At 38.1% G+C, this 21,065-nt stretch overlaps 1 protein-coding gene across 1 annotated transcript in view; it reads left to right on the top strand.

Moving 5' to 3' along the window:
- The window catches only part of DIAPH3 (diaphanous related formin 3), a 213,752-nt gene that overhangs the window by 132,183 nt on the left and 60,504 nt on the right, over positions 1-21,065 (top strand). The window lies entirely within an intron of this gene.

The following is a 21,065-nucleotide window of genomic DNA, read 5'->3' as shown; positions in this document are numbered from 1 at the left end:
ATGTCAATTGTTATTTTAACAGGTCCCTACTGAAACACCTCAAAAACCCCTTCAGCCATGCATTTGAAAAGTTACTGGTACTATATTGTCTTTTGTACCAAAAGAGATGGCAGATGCTGTGAGTTTTCTGTTACTAAAAGAGGTGTCTGATGATCCTCTCTATGCCTGTATTTTATCCTAGACTGAGCTTCTGTAGTCCTTCAGAATGATACATGACTTACTGTGTAATTGCCATGAGCTTCTCTTTTTCTTTTCCTGAGCAGATCTTGTTAAACAGTTCCCTACCTAAAGCCTGGTTGGCACCCTTGGCATAAATGATTATCTGTCTCTTCCAGTTTTCACTAATAGCTAGAGTAGGTGTGCTTAGTTTCAGAGATGTTTCAGACCAAAAGTCTTTGATTCATTTTTATAAGCCTGTCCATGTTTTGAGGTGTGAGTTCTTGTGGGAAATCAGGCAGCTGCTCTCCGGACACAGAAATTCTAAGTACAATTCAAGACCCAATCAGAAAACAACCAGTGACAATCTTTTCAATGCTCACAGAAGATAGAGGAGGCTGCCAAAGACTAGGAAGGGGTAAAAGTGGTGTCTGTATTTATGCGTGGTTGGAAATGTTTCAAACAAGATTTCTCGTAGACATTTCTCTCAGATTTCTCTCAGTATGTATGACTGATAGCATTTTGGATGGAAAATTGATAGTCTTTTAGTCCAAGTTAAAGCTGCTCTCAAGTCCTGTTCTTCACAATGTTCTTCACATGTTCAGTCTTCCCAGAATACAGGTGCCAACATTGGAGACTTATGTGATATACATAAGTCTCCTATGTATGTAGGCCTCTGATAGTGAACCTTTCCACTTCAGCTGATGTGACAGGGAACTAAGTACTTGTCCTCTACTTGGCTTTAAGTTGCTTGGGGTTTTGATATCATGCAAGTGTATAGAAAGATGTTTCTTCTCCTGTGAGTCATGGAAGGTTCAGTTTGAAATGACTGATCTAAACAGCAGATAGTAGAAGATGGTGTTAAGGTCACTTCAAGATATAAATATCTTGAGCCTGATATTGAATAAATTGGCCACTGATGAGTTATAAGGTTTCTTGTGCCTTTTTGCAACAGATTTTCAAGTCGACTAGAAAACTTGAATTTTGGGAGTGGGAAGGAAAGGACGTGTGGTAGATTTGTTTGTCAGGGAGGACAACAACAAATGTGTGAAAAATGGGGTTGTTTGTTTTGGTTTTTAATGATGATAATTATTATTATTTTAGCAGTCTTACTGAAATTATACTTAGAGTATTTAATTGGAGACATAATGTAGCTCTGATTTTTTGGAGTTACCTAGCTAATGAAAAAAACCCCACATTTTTTTCTTTTTCCCTTTTTCCCTTTTTTTTTCCTAGCTATGATTTGTTCATTTAAAGGCTGTCTTCTCATTAAGAATCTGTAAATCAGTCATGTCTGATCTGCTAAAAAAGTCGTAACCAGGTCCTCTGTCTGTTAAAATATCAAAACACTCTTGCCTGAAATGTGACTTGGGAGTAACTGATTTTTGCTGCCTGTTATTTCTTTATATGATGACTAGATCACATGTTAGATTTGTGGGAACATTATTTCAAATATTGCTCGAGTAAAACTCATTGATGTAACCAACCCAGAAGTTATTTTTGGGGTTTCAAAGAGGTGCTTATTTGGTAGAAAAGATGGGAGTATATATACTAAATAGTTCTTCAATTTTTTTTTCTCAGTGGATAGATCATAGTGTATTCTACACCTCAACTCTTTTTTTTTTGAGTAACATGACATTTTAACTGAAAATGATTTGAAGATTAGGAATGGCTGTGAATCCCTTTACTATGTGCTACTTCATGGTTTCTTAATTGTGTTATAAATGATCAAATTGGTAGCTAAATTTATAAAAAAATTTAACAAAGATTTATTAGATCGATAACAAAAAAAATAGAATTTCAAAAGACCACTACAGCTAAGACAGCGTCAGCCCTGGGTGCAGACGCTGGGTGAACCGAGATCTGACTGACAAAGTGCCAGCGTTTCCCCAGTGGTTCACCCCGACTGCTTCAAGCAGCCAGCTTATATACAGTTTATTCTGCCTGAGGCAGGGATGACCGAACATTTCTTTGTGTCTCTTCACATGTAGAACTGGATCCATACATGTGCAGGAATAGACAAAGGTAGGTCCAGGGGTCCAGATGGATGTCTGAGCACCTTGGCAGAGTCTGTATGTAGCAGAGTGACAGCCTGGTTCTTGAGTATGGTAGATGTAATCTTCCCAGGTGCAGGTCCTGTGAGTGATACAGACATTCCACAGAAACGATCAATCATGGCCCAGGAAGGGCCATCTTTTATATGTTAACAGACTTGATATTATCTTAACATTCTCTGGGAACTAATTGAATAAAAATGAGATTCTGGTCTTAGTTAGGGTGATTACAGATATATTTTATATTTTTATTAGATATTATAACTTTATTAAAATTTATTTTATTAATTTAATTTATGTTTATAATTGTTAAGTTTTTAATTATTTATATTTATTTATTACTGATAAGGATTTTTTACAAATAGAGTACTCTTTTACACTATTTGGTATTTTCTTGGTGGGATGTTTTGATATATTATTTATTTTTACAGTTATTTGATTTTTGAATTTTGTTAATGCTTTTGTAGCATTTGCTGGTATATATTTTTTTTAACTATATGATCTTAGATGTGTTGTTTTTGGAAGCTCTTTCTGAATTTACAGGAACTATAGCAATTTGTATTTCTTGGACTACGGAATGGATTAGTCTGATAAAACGTGGGATCAGACAAGGGAGGAATAGGATTACAAGAAACATTACTTTGTTTTACTATGTTTTATTAAATAATTTGTCCCACCATGAAGATTGTGGAATTGAATTTTATTTTTGGATAGGGATATGGGTTATTTTTTTGATTTTGGCTGTTAAATTTTTTATGGTTTTTTTATAATTATTGATTTTGATATAACATTTTGACTTATTGAATTTTTTACACACTTTCTTTTTTTTGGCTAGCAAATAGTCTAGAGCTATTTGATTCTGGTACGCAAAGGCCCGTACCTGGGTGTGCTGCTGGCTCAGTAAATCTAGGGCTTAAGAGGTGTGATTTAAAATAATTTTTATAACTGCTTGCAGCTTAATCAATCTGTTCAGTAGATAAATCGGAGTTTTATACTTGTAGTTTTTATTTTGAACTTACGTGGCTTGTTTATAATAATTATTATTTGTGCTGCTGGCTATTTTTTTTCTTTTCAGGTTTGTTTACTGTTTATTATTGGTATTACTTTTTTAGACTTTTTTTTTTAGGGTCTCGTATAATGGAGTTTTTAACAGATTACTTTTTGGTTTTGGGAGACTCAAGAAAACTGGTCGGATCATACTTAAAGTGCATGATTTCTTTTATTTGGAGGGTAATTTACTGTATGGGGTTTTTTTACATATTTAGTAAATTTTATTAGGGGCTTTTTCTTTGAAATTTATTTTCTTTGGGTTTTTTAGTATTCTTTTATACTTTCCAAGGATTGGAAAGGGTTGGCTGTTGGACTCTTGACTTAGCACAATTTTATTTTTTTGTCTTATTCAAAATTTGTTTCTTTCTTCTGGCTTCAGTACCCCAAGGGAGGGGCTAGGTGTTAGACCCTGCTTTTCATGTCTGAGTTCGCCATCAGGGTAGATGCACACGGAGTGTACCCTACCATCTCGGTGTACTTTTTTTTTTTTTCGAACTGATACAGATTGTGCTGATTATTTTTTGATCTAAAATCTATCCCTTGGGTCTCTGCGCTGATTTGAGACTCTCGGATTGTCTCATTTCAAGAGCTGCTCTGGAGTTAAATTTTTTCTTTTCTAAGGTCATTTTTTTTGCAGATTTTAGCTTTTTAAAAATTTAGCAATTTGACAAACTTAATTTTGTTGCGATTTTTTGTGTTAAATCAATGAACAAGTTCTTATTTGGGGAAGGTAATTCTCTGTTAGAGTATTGTTTTTCTAGTATTTCATATTGCTTGTTTAATGTTTTTATTGGTTTTGTTTGACTTTGTTTTTTTTTAATTTTGACTCCCTCCATTTCAGTTCCTGAGTTATCTCCTTCATTCTTCCCTCAGGATCCTTGTTATTTTTATTTTTTGCAAAGTAAACAACTCTGTCATATTGGAGGCACACTTTGTCATCATTAGCTGGTGCCAGGTCCAATATGAGTGGGTCTTTGTTCAGGGTAAATTTGCTGTCAAATTTTGTGTTTTTTGTTATTTAGTATATTTTTTTATTTATTATGCATATTTTTAGCTTTACGTTGTCACAGCACAACGGATTCACTTGGTGGTATGCGATAGATTTTGCTTTCTCCCCGACCCACATGTTACATTGATTACAAATGGGGATTGACGCTGGTTTTATACTTCGTTTTCTCATTTGATGCTCGTGATCACTTGACTGCTCGTGCTCTAGCTCTGCTTTGGGATTGATACACTAAGTTTTGATTTTTAATTTATCTAATTTAACTTGAATGCCATTTCTTTAACAGTATCTGCTAGTTTTCTTGAGACATTTATTTGGGGTTTGGTATGTGGAGTGTCTTTTGCGACTGGGACTACTTGAGTGCACTTTTTGCACTTTTTTGTGGAGCTGTAACTTCTGCTTTTCTTCGGGACTTCAGTGCGCAGACTCTGTGTCTCGCACATAACTAGGCTCACTCTAATCAGGATTCTTACTAGGCGTGCTCCTCTGCCTTTGCTTCTGCCCCTGGGGTGCTACTAGCAGCGAGGAAGACTATTTTCGCGGCAGCAGGAGAATCCTTTGGGGAAGATGCTTTCGGACTTAGCTGCATACTTTTTTTAAAAGGCGCCCCACCGTGACACTCTAATTGTATCAGAACTGCACAGGACTTTGATGGATTTTTGGCACTTTACATCTAAGATTTTTGCTCGAGATCTAAATTTCTTACGCACCCCGTTTTGAAAAATGCGAAACTACTCTTCAGAGTCTAATTCAATGATCCCCAAATTGTTGGCTAAGGTCAGGATACGGTCAGTCAGTTTAAGTTTTTCTTCTAAACACTGAGTACACAGTCTTTTTGGCTTCTGTCTTTTTTTACAATGAATGACAAAAATATTTTTTTTTTACAATATTCACACTTAAAGTGTACAAACGGATAGCATACACATCTGACAGTATACAACTTATCTGCTCGCTGTTGGTCAGTTACGAGGACGCTGGAGTTTGATCTTCAAGTCGCCGGGGGAAGTAATCTTCTACTTGGGTTCTTCTTTTTGTTGTTTGACTTTTTTCACTCTAGAGACGTGCATCTAGCCTTTCTCTGCTCTCTGAATGGCCGTGTCTGTTGTCAGGAGTACAAGAAAAGGACCTTCCCAGTGAGGAGAAAGCGGCACCTCTTTTTACACTTTGACAAACACTTTGTCTCTTGGTTGGATTTTGTGAATGGCGAACTTTAGAGGAGCGCTCTGTGTCACTATTCCCTGCTTTCGGAGTTCTTGCAAATTTTTGTTGATTGCAACCAGGTATGGTTGAATCTGACTATTTTTAAACCTGGGGTGTCCTACTGGCATTTCATGTTTATATGGCATTCCATATAACATTTCGAACGGTGAAAGCCCCGTCTCTGAGTGAGGCATGGTTTGGATATTAAGCAGTGCAAACGGCAGACACTTCAGCTAGGACATTTTTGTTTTTAAAATTAATTTAGATAACTGTGTCTTTAAAGTTTGATTTATTTTTTCTACTTGTCCTGAACTCTGGGAGTGCTACAGAGTGTGGTACTCCCATCGGATGCCCAGTGCATCAGCCATCTGCTTAATAACTTTTGATATGAAATCTGTTCTTTGATCTGAATTAATGCAACTCACTACTCCATATCAGGGTATAATTTTTTTTAACAATTTTCTGGCCACAGTCTGGGCCGTTGTCCGTGAGCTGGGGAAGGCTTTTACTTAATGGGTTAATTTATTTATAATTATTAATACAAATTTGAACTTTTTCACTTTTGGCAATTTTGTGAAATTAACTTGAATTTTTTCAAATGGTCGGTACGCAATGGGGTGACTCTTCAGGGCAGCCTTTCTGGCTTTTGATTTGTTTACTTTTTGACAAATCAAACATTTTTGTATTTCTTGTCTCGCTAATTTATAAATTCTCTTGCACCCAAAAAATTTTAGAAATTGCTCTGCCAGGGCTTGTGCCCCCCAGTGCGTTTTCTGGTGCAATCTCTGCAAAATCTTTCTGGTAAAACTTCTGGAAATTAATTCCCTCTCATCAGGTAACTTTTACTTACTTTTTTTTCAAGTTTGCTTCGATCTTTTCATAGCATTCAATCTCCTTTTGGGAGAGCTGAGGGGGATTGTCAGGGGTCTCTTCCCCTTTGATTTCTGGGGTACTTACCACCATCAACGCCGCAGTTTTGCCTCCTAGTCTGCTAAATTGTTCTCTCTGGTCCGGAACTGAATCTCTGTCTGATGACTTTTCACATGAACTACTTCAATTTCTTCTGGCTCCTTTAGAGCTTCTAAGATTTGCCAGAATAATTTTCTGTATATTAGTTTTTTTCTTCTTGTGTTGATCAGTTTTTTGGTTTTTTTAATTTTTTCAAATATATGAACTACTCTAAAAGTATACTTTGAATCTGTGAAAATGTTTTTTTTTTTTTTTGTCTTTTCAATGCTTTCAAAACGGCGTAAAGTTCGCATGCTTGTGCAGACCAGCTCACATTCAGGGGACTTGTTTTTATTACTTTTTTCGTTTTTTCATTTACAACTGCGTATTTCGATTTTCTTTTTTTATTATTATTTTGTTTGAACTGTTTACAAACTTTTTTTTTTCTTGTTTAATTTTTTTTTTAAATTTTTTCTGATCTTGGTCTGCAGTTTGACTACTTCTACACAGTCATGAACTAACTTTTCTGCAGCTTCCCCAAACAGGAACCGCGCCGGATTCTGCGCAGTCATTGTCCGCAACTCCAAGTCTTGCGAGTGAATCAAAATGGCTTCATATTTTAGCAACTTTGCATCAGCGAGCTATTTGTCTGCTTTTTGCTGTAGTATGCCCCGCACATTGTGTGGTGCAAACACTACTAGAGGTGCCTTGAAGGTCACCTTTTTCCCTTATTTTACTAGCAAAGCTACAGCTACAATCACTTGCAAGCATGTGGGCCAACTTCTGCTGACCGGGTCTAAAAGCTGGGACAAGTAACCCACAGGTTTCTTGACCCCTGCCCAATTTTGCGTTGACACCCTGTGTGCCGTGTTATTGTTAGCATCTACAAACAACTGAAAGGGTTTTCTCATATCAGGGAGGCTCAGCACTGGTGCTGCTGTGAGAGCTTTTTTGATTTTTTTGAATTTTTTATCATTCTTTTGGGTTTATTTGATTTGCATTGTGGTGAGTTTCTCATAGAGAAATTTTACCTTTTTACTGTAATTTTGAATTTACTGCTGGCAATATCTTAACAACTCCAAAAGCTGCCGGACCTCTCTTTTTGTCTGTGGGGGTGGCAAGGCAATAATCCCTGCCACCCTTTCTGGGTCCAGTTTCTTTTTGCCCTTGGTTAGCCAATGTCTCAAGTACCTGACCTCGGGGTCTGTGAACTGTAACTTCGACTTTGAAACTTTCAACTCTTTTTCTTCTAAAAAGTTCAAAAGCTCAATTGTCCTTGCTTTTACTTTCCCTTCCCCCTGACCTACAATTAACAAATCATCTACACAGTGTAGAAGCTGTGTCCCTCTGGTTGGTGCAAAATGACTTAAAACCTGCTCAAGTGCCTGTCTAAATAAGTTTGGGGAGTCTACGAAACCCTGAGGCAACAAAGTCTACCTGAGTTGCTGCTTTCTGTTCATCTCTGGGTCTTCTTACTGAAATAATCACGACTGTCCTCGGTGAGAGGGCAGGTCCAGAAAGCATCTTTTAAGTCAATTACACTGTACTGTCTTCAGGAGAGAGATTATTCAACAATGTGTAAGGATTTGAAACGGTGGGGAACAGGGTCTTAGTCTTCTGATTCACAGTTCGTAAATCTTGCACTAGCCTAAAGCTGCCATTGGTTTTCCTCACCGCCAGAATTGGGGTGTTGTGCCTTGACATACAATGCTCTAGTGTGCTTTTCTTTATTAATTCATCAATTAGTGGTTTCAAACCCCTCCTCCCTTCCATGGAGAGAGGGGATATTGTTTGACCCATATGGGGTCTTCTGGTCTTTCAATTTCAACTCGCATTGGTTCTGTGTCCAGCTTCTCAGCTTTCTCTAGAACATACCACACCCTCGGGTCTATCTTTTCTTCGTCTGGAGTAGTGAGGCTATAAAGCCTCACTTTGAGTTGTGCTTTTTCTACCACCAACCCCACTCCCAGAGCGACTATCATGTCTCGCCCCAGCAAGTTGAAGTCTGCTCCTTTTGCTAGTAATATATTACTACTGTGTTTTCTGGTTTTTGTATTTATTTCTACATTTTTTTATGATTGGAACTTCAAAGGGATCCTCTTTTGCCTTAGTTATTATCATGGAGTCATCGCTCAGAGTGCACTCTTTTGGTAACTGTAACACTGTTGTTTATTCCGCCCCCGAGTTTACCATAAACCACATCTCTTCTTTATAGGGTCCCACTCTTAGTTTTATCAAGGGCTCCCTAGACGTTCCGGACTTCAAGCTGAAAAGCTCTTGACATCTTTAATCTTCTTGGAAAATTGTCTGGTCTTTGGCTCTGTTGGGACAATTCCATTGGATGTGCCCCTTCTGTTTGCAGTAGAAACACTCAAAATCCTGCTTCTGTTCTCACGAGCCACTCCCCTGAGCCAGGCTCAGTTTCTTTGCTGGTGCCTTTTTCGCTGTGTCTTTCTCTTGTTCTTGCTTTTGAGCTTCTCTTACTGTTGCCACGAGAACCTTGGCTTGAATGTTTTGCATTTCCTTGTCTAGGCGCATGTATACTTTCTGGGCTTCTTGCAACAGTTCTTGCAATCCTAGCTCCTGCTACTTGTTTATTTTTTCTAGTTTTTCTGGATATCCTCCTAGGATTTTGCCACGAATTGTGTTTTTAGCAATACTATCTCCACCAGGGAGTCAGCGTCTGTTCTTGAGTACATCCTCAGACCCTTTCGGAGTCTTTCTAACCACTCCGTGGGGGTCTCATCTCTCTCCTGACATTCCCAGAGCACCTTGCTCATGTTCTGCTCTTTTGCTCATGTTCTGCCTCTCTGATATTTGAAATAACTATATTCTTTAAATTTATCATCTTTTGCCTCCCTTCTTCTGTCTGGGCTTCCTAAGACAGCTTCTGATTTGGCAAACGCTCCTCCCCGGCTCCCCCATTCGGGTTCCGCTTTTCCCAATCCTTGATCGCGGCTAACTGGATCGTGTCTTTTTTTCATTGTTAAACAATGACTTTAATATCGCTTGGAGATCCTCATAGGTGTATATGCTGGTTCTCAAAAACTCATCCAACCTCTCCGCCATCCCCAAAGGATCGTCTATTAATTTTCCTATTTCCTTTTTGTACACCTTCACATCACTGGTGTCAATCGTGGTGTGCAAGTATCTAATCACCCCTGGAGCTGTCGGCAGCTCCTGTAAAGGATAGATGCCGGGTTTTTCCTCCTCGTCCCCACTGTCCTCCACTGTCGCCCACCTCGTTTGACGTGTTGACGTTTGACGTCCTTAGAGATGTTTACTTTTCTCTTCTCGATTTTCGGAGATGCCTGTGGGCGCGGCTGTGCCACCGCTGCATGGCCATGTGGGAAAGCGGATGCTGCCACCTGCTCCGGTGGCGGCAGTGGTGCGGTTGCCTGTGCCTGTGAAGCCCCTGCCTTGAGAGCCATTCCTTGTGCCTGTGCTGGATATGGCTGCTGCGGGGTCACATGGTAAGGGGGTGGAAGATTTTCCAGCGGTTCCCATTCCCTCCCTGCTTTTGCTGCACTCCAGAGAGCTCGTACTGGGTACAGACCCGAGCAAGCATGCCTCCACATGTCGGTGTATTCGATTTCCTCAGGAAATCCCGCGGGCTGCAACTGGCCACGTGGTCAAACAAAGACTCACAAGTTCAAATGTTTCGAATATTGGCCAGACTACGTATTTTCTAATTTCCCTCCCTCTCCATTTTTCCATACAAAAATGGATCTTTTTCTCCTAGGACTTCTCCACCCTCCGCAGGTTTTCATCCCAGTGTTCCAGCATCCACCCCAGGGAACTATCTCTGGGGATCTCTGGTAAGATTCATCCAGGGACTTGGGAGGGTTTTTCCTGAGCTTTCTTCTGGTGTCTGCTCTTTCTCAAACCCATTTTCTCAAGGAATGTTGCAGTTTTTTTTACCTTTTCTCGTTTCACCAGGATGTCCGTCGTGAATCTCATCTCTCTGATGTCGAGTTTTCCGGCTTGTGAAGAGCCGCTAGCTTGACCAAGTCAAGCAGTGAACCGCTCTGCCAACTTTCGGGCTGTTTTCTTACTTGTTTCCTCCGGTCTCAGAAGGTGGACGAATTCCTGGAAGTTTCCAGGCTCGTCTCTCCCCTCCTGATCCCGACCATGACCGCTTTTCCCCCTAGACTCCCCCCCGAGTCCCGGGTCTCGTGAGTTTCGAACAAAAACCTTGCACTTCCCCCTCGACTGACCACGTCCCTCACGGGAAAGTGGAACTGCAGTCGTGGGGTCTGCTCTCACTCCATGACAAAGTCACGTCTCACACACGCGTCCGATCACGTTCCACCCAACCACACAATACTTACGGTTCTTGTCTTTTGTGGGTCTCTTCGTGCACGTTGAATTTTATGGGTGAAAAAAACCTTGGGTCTCGGAAGTCTCTCTTGAGCTTTTCCGAGAATTGGGCCCTCTGTCTCCCTTGGCTGTGGTTTTGGTTGCAGCACATGGATCCGATTATGGTCCGCAACTCCAGTTGCGGCTCTTTTGTGGATCTGATTGATTTTCAGGATCTGATTCCGCTTGGGCCGCTGAAATCAGCGGGGCACCCCCCAAGTGGAAAAGGGGCTCCCGAACCCCAGTTTCAGATCACGTCAGGCCAGTCACCAAATTGTTATAAATTATCAAATCAGTAGCTAAATTTATAAAAAAATTTAACAAAGATTTATTAGATCGATAACAGAAAAAATAGAATTTCAAAAGACCACTATAGCCAAGACAGCGTCAGGCCTGGGTGCAGACGCTGGGTGAACCGAGATCTGACTGACAAAGTGCCAGCGTTTCCCCAGTGGTTCACCCCGACTGCTTCAAGCAGCCAGCTTATATACAGTTTATTCTGCCTGAGGCAGGGATGACCAAACATTTCTTTGTGTCTCTTCACATGTAGAACTGGATCCATACATGTGCAGGAATAGACAAAGGTAGGTCTAGGGGTCCAGATGGATGTCTGAGCACCTTGGCAGAGTCTGTATGTAGCAGAGTGACAGCCTGGTTCTTGAGTATGGTAGATGTAATCTTCCCAGGTGCAGGTCCTGTGAGTGATACAGACATTCCACAGAAACGATCAATCATGGCCCAGGAAGGGCCATCTTTTATATGTTAACAGACTTGATATTATCTTAACGTTCTCTGGGAACTAATTGAATAAAAATGAGACTCTGCTCCCAGCCAGGGTGATTACAGACATATTTTATATTTTACAATATTTTATACACCTATATAGCATGAATTATCTCTACTATATACTACAATTGTTTCTCTTAAAATTCTTTTAAACTCTCTAAGAAACAGTGACAGCAATAAAAACCAAAACAATAAAAAACAATAACAAGTCCAATCCCACTTTACTGAGGTGACAGTCATTAGCAGCACTGGTAGTGCTATTTTCTTAACCTTGTCACTATAATTGGTTCTTGGTACCTATCAATCACTACCTCTTTATAGTCTGTCTTAACATCTGCGTCAGAAATTTAATGTCAGGGTAAAATCCCATGAAGTTGATACTGTAGTGTTGATGATCATGCCTACCAGTGATGTTTTTAGTTGACAAGATGACATACTGAAATTTCAGAGGTTTTCTGCAAGGGAAGCTAGAATTGAAATAGATTTTTTTTCCTACTCTACCATCTGACTTTCCTTCCCTAGGCACAGTTTTGGATCTTATTCTTTTATAAAATGGTTTAGTTTCTAGATAGTTCAAATCCTCTTGTTGATTAGCTCCCCAGGCCACAGCAATGCCTTTGATTTTTTTTCTTGCTTAGCTGCTGCTCCTTTTCTTGAGGTAAAAGCAATCTTTCAGTACTTGAGGTTGTGCTTTTATTCAGTGACTGTTAATTAGCCATTACTGACTACTTTATGATTCTGGAGCTTCTCTTTCAGCCTATACTTCATACCTTTCAAGACCTGAGGTGCCATCCAGTGCTTAAACAGGATTTGCATCATCATCCTAAGCTTGCATTGTTAACCACTGGTCTCATTTACAACACAGATATCTAACCTTCCCCATATTCTGCTTTATTCTTGAAGTCCTTTTGTTTCAGTTTCTTCATCTTTCATCTGCTTTTGGAAGCTATTTGAAGAGCAGGGGTTTGTTGCCTATCATACTACCTTTGGCTGCATGAGATGGAGGAAGCTAATTTTCCATAAAAGTAATCTATATAATACTGCAAAAGATTTTAGTTACTTGGGGTTATTTGCTGACTTTTTTGCATTGACAAAAACTTAATATAGAATCATAGAATAGTAGAATTCTAGGGGGTTGGAACGGACAATAAACCTCCAACCCCTCTGCCATGCGCAGGGACACTTACATCATAAAGTAATATGTAACACAATATAAATTTTATTAAAATATACCCAGTATGTCACTTGAGTCATTAATTTGCATATGGCATGTTAGGACTGTGTTTATACCAGTTTTGAATGAACTACAACAAAAAAAATGAAGACTACAAAGGTCATATTAATCCAAAACAAACCCCAATCTGGATTAAAGGTAACTCCTCAGTTTTAGTTTAAACTAATTTCTTCAGGATGAAAACAATAATTTTGTTAGTAGTAATAGACATTTATGACAAATATGAGTTCCAAGGTAGTCCTGTAATATATTGGCCTTCTCACAAACTATAACAATCTTTCTTAGTTGTTGTGCCTTTTATATGCAGGTGACAACTGAGTCATCTAGATCCCAGGTATGCTCTGTCATCCATGCTTCTATATCAGTCTTCTTTTGCCATACTGTTGCACCATATCGTGTTGATATGGTCATTTTCTCAAATTAGATAAATATGTGCACTTTGTGATAAGTCTTTGTGAAGTTTAAAAATTTTTTTTTATATCTCAGATATAAATGTATTAATATTTTATAGTTTGTGAAGTGTGTAGTTTATGAATATGCAGTACAGCATGTTTTAGAAAAACCTGAACATTTTAGGTAGTCTTTACAATATATATTTTAACTTCTGCTAATAAGACCATAGATTTCTGTTATTACATGGAATAGTTTCATTTGCCCTCTTGGAAATTGTTTTTTAGATTTGGACCTGCAACAGGTGTCAGATTTACACACCTCTAAAGTGTAGTTTGCTAAAAGTCTCTATCTCTACTTTACATCTTAGCAACACCTTCATGTCCTAGTGATCACAGCCCAAATAGTTCACTGATAAGAAGGCTGTGAGTCTTCAGTTTACATAGTAAAAGTAACGGCTTCATATTTTCCTTTCAGCTCCATCCTAACTTGAAAAGTAAGTGGAATTCAGTAAACATTAACATTTTGAAACTTATGTTAATAAAATCTGTCCACTAAATATTCTCTGGACTACAAAATTATATTCATCATGAGATGCTTTACTCGCTTTTCTGAAACCAAATCAAACTATCACACACTACCCTTCCAAAGGTAAATAGCCAGTGAAAGGGGATCTTTATGTAAATACCACTTGTCTGCATACTATTAACTTTCAGATACATACTTTCTCATGCTGTTCAGATTCTTATTAGAAACACACCAATCAATTATTTTGATCTTATCAGAATATAAAGAATTCTATAGCTGAGATAATAGCAGCTAAATTTATTGTAATATAATTGAGAACTCCATCATTGTGGCATCTTCATTGTGTCTCACTTTGAATACTATTTAAGTAACAAGCCACTTTTATCAGCGGTTATTTACCATGATTGCTCTTTTCTTGCATAAAAGCAGTGAAGTAATGCCAAAATGGAATATCTGATTTCCAATATAGCATATTGGTTTGTTCTCAGTTGTGTTATTCAGTTTCATTTTTATCATAATGATCTAGTTTTAAATAAGTTTTAGTTCATTTAAACTGTTATGACCTTATTTGCATTCAATTTTGCAGCATTTATTTTTGCAGAGGTTTTATATTGTTTTTCTTGTTTTGGAAAAAAAACCCAACAAAACACATTCCTGTCTCACTGTCTCACAAACTTGCTAAGAGCATTTTAGGCTTTGGTTCTTCAAATATTTACTGCTTTATTATTGTCTGCTAAGTTGGGCAATATGAATATTTTCATTAGTTCTGTAGTGTTCTGCAAAAAAAAAGGACACCATGGATGCCAGTACTGATAGTTTAAAAAATGAAAGTAGTAAATGTAATTAGGTAATTAAAGTTCAGATTCCAACAGATAAAATGCTTGCCTTTAAAATAAATTAAAAATCCCCAAAGCTGTTTATATTAGTAGGTACCCTCAAAGACCCTACTTTACCTGCTTAGCTCAAGTTCGTAAGGCCTCCATTTTATTAATTTGTTCTCACTAGAGTAAGATTCAATACTCCTCAAGAGTACTGCTTTCCTCTGAGGGGAGTGAAGGACTGCAAAAGTCATTGAAATGACATCATTAGTTTCTAACATATGTTGGCAATTGTTTTTTTCAGAATGTCTGCTGGAATAATATCCTGAAAAAATACAGATTTTTGGACAATATTATGTATATTATTAGCTTTTGGGAATTTAGGAGTATGTTCCATTCAACTAAATTACTAAATTTAGTTGTAAAGGGGATAGAAGATCTAACAATGATATATATGAAGAATTCCTGATATCCAACAAGCATTTTGTGGAAGCTATTTTCTCCAGGTAGTTTCCCCTTTTGGAATTACAGGTGCTTCACTCAAGTTGCATCCTCCCTGGTGCTGGTAACTTTTTCCTCTTGTTCCCTGATTGCCTCCACTTATCCTCAAATTGGGCCCTCTTCACCAAGAGGATTCCTGAGGTCACTTTCTGTTATTTGAATTCATTCTTAAGAATCACTTTTATTAGGAAGCCAGTGGGAAATAACTCTTTTCCATAACTGTGAGGAATATAAGCTCTTCCTCTTATGTTAAATTACAGTGGCAGAAGCAGAAGGAACTCTGAGACCTTTCAGAGTTGCTTACTCAGTATTTACTCATGTTAGTATTTACTGGACAGTTGGTAGAGTAGATCTAATTTTTGCATAATGTCTGTTTACAAAAAAAAAAAAAGAAAAAAGAAAGTCATACATATGAGGAAGGAGATGTGAGGAGATGTGACAGACGTTGGCCACAAATCCGCCAGAAAGGAGATATCACTTGATACTTCCCTAAGTGTGGAGGTTATTTTTCAGCTACAATTGCATTGTTTTGACAGTAAAGTATAAATCTGGGTAAATTAGCAAGAACATCCAGATGTTCCCTCAAGAATAATTGGCACATACATACTTGAAAAAGGTTCCAGAGAATGATAAAATACACGTATGTTTAATCAAAAAAATCTAAGAGACTCAATGTGATACATCTGATGTAAAACATCTGCAGAAGCCACAGCAAAAGATGAGATACAGCAAAATCTTATCTGTTCACAGAATTTGATGTTTTTAGTGCAAAAAAGTAGGACTGATCTGAATGTATATTAATCTAATCAACAACTAATAGTCACAGGTTGTGCTCTAACAAGATGTCAAAGGTGTTAAGTGTTCTGGAACATGGAGGTTCATGCACTTATTTGCAGCCCATGGGCTCAGAATGCAGCAACTGCTGTTAGTTTGTACTATGTAGAAGCTCCAAAAGAGCAAGTTGTTTAGAAGAAACAATTATTTTCCTTCTGAAAATTTTACTTAGAAATGGAATCTTTGGAGATAGCAGCTGAAAAGCATTTGTGAAACTGAGGTTTACACAAAGCCCAAGGGAAAATAAATAACAGCTGTATTTGGAAGAGAGAAAAATAATTAAAACAAACAGAACTGTTGAAAAAAATTAAGGGTCAATAAAGAAATGTCTGTAGATGAATATTCTCATAAGGCTTGCCATTTATGTTGTAGTGGTAAAATTTCTCAACAAATGTGAAAACAATGCTGCAAACTTAAAATGGCATTACCATGAAAAACAATTACAATCTCTGGAGACATCTTTGGGATTAAGAGCTCTAACAGCTCTAATGTTTGTACAGATAGTAGGTTTTGATTTGAGTAGGCATTTCCTAATCCAAATACAACCTCACATCTCCTATGTAAGGAGGTAGACATCAGAGTCCTCTAGAGTCTCACTCCTGCTGTATGATGATTTTATTCTTTCAGGGTTTTTTCTGTATCATCAAAAGTTTCTTTTCTCAAGTTGCGGAGGAAGGAAGGAATAAATACCCTTACCAAAGCATTGGAGGATATGCTTTATTTTTACTTTCCTCAGTTCAAGGTTGTAAAAGAGCCAAGAACCTGCTCTGTAATTGTTGGAAAGCTAGCTGATGGGAAGGTCATGTCTCTGACTCTTCCTTCAAACTGAGTCTGCTGCTGCTTCTATTACTATGCTGTTTGCTAGGACGCTTATCTTCACTCAGCAATACCTCAGTGGTTGTACAGAAGAACAGCCTTGTTACTGCATACCAAAATATTCTTGCTCTGAAGCTTGCTGACAAAAGTGACTTGATTTCTCTGGCAGCTTCTCTCTATTGAAGACTACTAAATTCAAATACAAAGTCTTTGAATCGTGAACAGCTGGAGACCAAGAGACCATTCTAGAAATGTAATTATATGTTATCTTGTCCTTTGTATAAATGTTTGCTATTGGCTACTAGTGCACAAAGCATGCAGCGGTCGGTGGGCTGCTGCTCTGATTTTTTTGGGTATTCTTAGGCATTTACACCTACCCAACCCAAGACCAAAGGGTCTTTCCTACCCAAAGCTACACAGAAGTTTTCCTTAGAGTAAGCTCAGTCACACAGTCCAGTCAGAACTCTATCACTCCACCCAGGAAAAAAATATTTAACCTGAAAATTTTATTGAGCCCCTCATCTCTGTAGCACAACTTTCAGTATGAGCAATCAATGTGTATATTTTCTAATTTATTGCCTGTTTATAAGTTTAAATGGAAACAGTACTGGGCTCAATAAACTTCTTAAGAGGCACACAGTAACCAAGAGATAAGATGTTCACACATACACAGGTGTATTATGTCCAGCTCCATATATTCTTTTAAGAAGCTATGTTCAATTTATAATGCTCCTAGAGTTGTTCTTCCTGTTTTCTAAATGAAATTGTAATAGATTCATCTCAATAATAGATGTTTGTATTTTTCCCCCTGTGAAACAAAACTAGTGAAAATACCAGTTTTTGGCTATTCTGGAAAGCAGATTGGTTGTATTCTTGTCAGTGTCATTGGAGTTGACATGTAAAGAAAATGGGAAACTCCCTAATAGTATGTTGACTGACTTCTTCATATGTAATCAATAGTTCTTGCTATTAGCTGTCCTTTCAAGTCATAGCCATAGATAATCTGAGTGCATAAGGCTGATCTGTTTTGGTTATAAGTGGTTAAATAAAACTAAAAGAAACTTAGCATTGTTCTCAATTTAATAGGCTTTTTTCCCTGCTGAAAGGCACAGCATCCCAAGCGAATAGGAAAAGGGCTATAAAAAGATTGAGTCTTTTAAATGGCTTTTAAAAACATTAGCAGGTAATGCAATAAAAAATGCATTTCTAGACTATCCTGTATTGTTGAGTTGGTGAGAGAGTAGGTATGTATGCAAAATTCAGTGGACTTAGTGAAAAGGTAACCTCTTTGTAATCAGTTTGTGCTCATTGCCTACTGTCCTCTCTGGGCATCTCTAAGATGAGTCTGGCGCAATCCCGTTTACACCCCACACCATTCCCCACAGGTGATTATATATATTAAGATCCCTCTGAGCCTCCTCCTTTCAGGCTGAACAGCCCTAGCTCTCTCAGTGTGTTCTCACATGAGAGATGCTCTAATCTCAGCATCTTCGTGGCCCTTGACTTTGCTTGGATATGTTTGTGTCTCCCTTGTACAGGGGTGCCAGAGCTGAGCTCAACACTGCAGATGTGTCTCACCAGTGCTGAGAAAAGGGGAGGATGCCCTCTTGTGACCTGCTGGCAATGCTTTTCTTTGGTCATCTTTGCCACAGAGCCACAATACCCATGATCAGTATGTTGTCCACCAGAGTCCCCAATTATTTTTTTTAAAGATGCTTTCCAGCCAGTTAGCCCCCCATCAGTGCTCCTGGATGAGGTTTCACCTCATCACATATGGGTCTTTTGCTGGAGTTCATTAGGATGCTTATGTGTCAAGCTTTTTAATGTTCTTTTGAATGGGTCAGCTGTCGCAGACATCTTTTCGTTAAAAATCTTTCCTTAAGATTTTTTCCTCCTGAGAAGCTGAGAGGCTTCAGGAACAAAATGTAAACAATGGTTTGCTGCTGTGGAATGCAACAGGTGCATCTGTGATTGGTCTCATCTGGTTGTCTGTAATTAATGGCCAATCACAGTGGAGCTGACTCGGACAGAGAGTCTGAGGCAGCTGCCTTTGTTATCATTCTTGTCTATTCTATTCTTAGCTTAGCTAGCCTTCTGAGATGAAACTCTTCCTTCTATTCTTTTAGTGTAGTTGTAATGTAATGTATATCATAAAATAATAAATCAAGCCTTCTGAACATGGAGTCAACATTCTAGTCTCTTCCCTCACCTGAAAACCCCTGTGACCACTGTCACAGTCAGCCATTATTTTGAATTTTGCACGATATGCAAACTTGATCAGACTGCACTCTATTCCATCATTCAGGTCATGAACAAAGATATATTATCCCCAGTATCAAGTCCTGGGGTACACAATTTCAAAGGCTTAAGTTTCTGTTAATTCTTTTATAAGTCCAGTTTACCTAGATGTCTCTCAGAAACACTTGCTTTGAGAGTCATTCTACTGTATCTGGCACCAATATAAATAAAACTGGATAATCTCTATGGAAAACTCAGTGTGAGTTTACAGTGTTTTTTTTCTGTTGTCATACAAAGAAGGGCTTACAAAATCACAATGAACATCAGAAATGTTTTATTAACATTTTTATTAAAATGCTCAATGTCAAGATGATTTCACTCTCATTCCCATTATTTAAATGAGAAATTGTGATCCAACTGAGGTGCAAGAATTGGTACCTTACACCGCTGAACTATTTTTATATCTCTGTGGTAAAGAACCACCTCTTACCATAGCTTACCTTTTGGTTTTGTCATATGAGCAATCTTAAATTTGTGTAAGTATCAACCTTAATTTCAACAGCTGATTTGAAAGGGACAGCTGTCTTTCAGGCTTCGTGAAGGGTGGTTTATTTTGAATTTAACTTGTTTTAAGCTCTCTGGAGCTTGGAGCCCTCTTTGTTATCATGATTAGAGTCAAAATGTATCTATTTCTAAACCATAAAAGCACTCTAGGACAGCTCAACAATGGACCAGTTTATCAAGAGCAAACAAGATGGCATGAAACCCACTCTTCTCAGCTAGATTTATGGAATGGGTTCATCAATCCTTAGAAGAAATCATACCTTTTTAGATTATACTTGCCAAGGCTCTGAAGCACTATCAAAGGCTTTCTACTATGTGTTGGACACAAGTAAGACATGTAACTCTTCTGACACTGGACTAGAGTGTTGATTTGAAATGTGAAGTATGTGCATGTGTTTTGCTTTTGGAAGGGCTGTTATGTGTCCTTTGCCTGAAGTCACTGCAAATAGTGATACTTTTCTTAAGTTTCATTTAATACTTCTAAATCTAAAAGGAGCTCTCCTTTCAGCCGGTCCATTCAAGGCACCTGGCACCTGTTTCTGCTTTTAATTGTACACTGGAAATTTTATTTTTCTTACTGTATTGTAACAAGGTTCTTCCAAAATTTTAGCAGTGTCAAAGGAATCCCTGTGTTCTCAGTCACGGCTCTAGTTTGTGCACTGTTATTGAAAGTCAGACTGATAGTCATATATTCCTTAACTCACCTGTCAATGAAGATTATCTGGTTGCTGCTATGGCTTTACCAGAAAAAATTCAAAGCCTTATAAAAAGTTCAACTTGAAGTCTACATATCCTGTGCATTTTCTTGACAAAGTTGCTCTTATCATCCACCCACAAATGCTTTGTAAAATTGTATCTGAATTTCATTGGAATGAAGGCTCAGAGTTTAGGTAGTCGTTTTTAAATGACAACCAAAATGTTTCAATATTACATTGAAACATTAAGGTTTCTTTATATGTTTATGTTTACAATGTAAAAGCCTTCAAAAAGTCTTCTGCCCTGATCATATATATGGCTGAAAGATCTAGAAATTGTTCACATCAGCACTATGAACACTGCACAGAATCTGGCTGCCTTACACTCTGAGACTGAAAACATGGACCCCACATCCAAAACATTGGAGCCCATTGCTGCACTGATGGCTTCATTTATCTTTCTCTCTGTGGTCTGCTATTCTGCTTCCTGGAGCCTAAGTCATTCAAAATGATGCATGCCTAAAGCTTTCCTCTTGTGATTTTGTTCGGAGAATGTTACTTCAAATTTAGATGGAGGCCTTTAGTCAGCTGAGCAATGCTTTGTAGCCTCCACTCATCAAAATCAGTCCTTACCTTGTAAAAGCAAATATAAAGGACTTTCCATGATGTCTTTAAAGTAAAGGTGCAACAATAATAAAGTTAAGATAAAGTTAAGGACTGAGTATAAAGTTAAGGACTGAGCAATGCTTTGTAGCCTCCACTCATCAAAATCAGTCCTTACCTTGTAAAAGCAAATATAAAGGACTTTCCATGATGTCTTTAAAGTAAAGGTGCAACAATAATAAAGTTAAGAGATATAACTTTCTTTTTTCCTTCCTTGTGCAAATA

The sequence above is a fragment of the Molothrus aeneus genome, chromosome 2 (genome assembly GCF_037042795.1).
Source record: "Molothrus aeneus isolate 106 chromosome 2, BPBGC_Maene_1.0, whole genome shotgun sequence".
Classification (NCBI taxonomy): Eukaryota; Metazoa; Chordata; class Aves; order Passeriformes; family Icteridae; genus Molothrus; species Molothrus aeneus.
Note: the sequence above shows the minus strand (reverse complement) of the source record. Positions and strands in the feature narration are given on the sequence as shown.